At 63.2% G+C, this 652-nt stretch overlaps 1 protein-coding gene across 1 annotated transcript in view; it reads left to right on the forward strand.

Moving 5' to 3' along the window:
• The window catches only part of NDUFB5 (NADH:ubiquinone oxidoreductase subunit B5), a gene marked incomplete at its 5' end in the record, with an annotated part of 10,405 nt that overhangs the window by 300 nt on the left and 9,453 nt on the right, over positions 1 to 652 (forward strand).

Here is a 652-nt window from a genome sequence, read left to right on the forward strand (position 1 = left end):
CCCCACCTCCTGCGGCCCCTTTCCCTGGCCCTTCAGCTCGGCAGGGTCCTTGACACATGTGCATGCACTTGGCGTGTTCTCAGGCGGACCGCTCCAGCGCTGCAGTTCTGTCTGCTCCCAACTGTGCCCCAGGCTGGCGGCTCAGACAGTCCTCGTTGAGCAGTCATGCAGCCCCATTGCTTGTCAGGTCACCGACCCTGTGTCCCACGGCTCTGGGAGAACCAAGCAGAGGCCGGAGAACGGAGGTGGTCAGCATCGCCCGTTCCAGAGCCCGGGCTCCTGGCTCCCGTGCCGCTGCCCGGGGGCCGTGTGGGTCCTCCGTGGTGCTGCTTCACACCCATCAAAGCTCCCACTTCCCTGGTCGTGATCACTCAGACGTGTTCGAGGTGGAAGTCCCTCTGATGTTACACTCGGGGTTTCGTTCTGTTTGATTTTGCCAGGGCACACGCTGCCAGGGAGAGCAGACGGGGAGAGGGGGTGAGAAAGTGCTCCCCGAGGGATGGCCACGCTGCAGTCCCTTCTCCGTTTCCCCGTTGGGGTTTGAGGCACATGCACACGTGTGCGTGGTATGTTTTCAAGCCACCATCTGGGACCTGAACTGTGTGGTCGGCTGCGGGAGAGCTGGCCACTCTAACCACCAGGCCACCGGCCC

The sequence above is a fragment of the Tupaia chinensis genome, unplaced genomic scaffold (genome assembly GCF_000334495.1).
Source record: "Tupaia chinensis unplaced genomic scaffold, TupChi_1.0 Scaffold140400_1, whole genome shotgun sequence".
Taxonomy (NCBI): domain Eukaryota; kingdom Metazoa; phylum Chordata; class Mammalia; order Scandentia; family Tupaiidae; genus Tupaia; species Tupaia belangeri.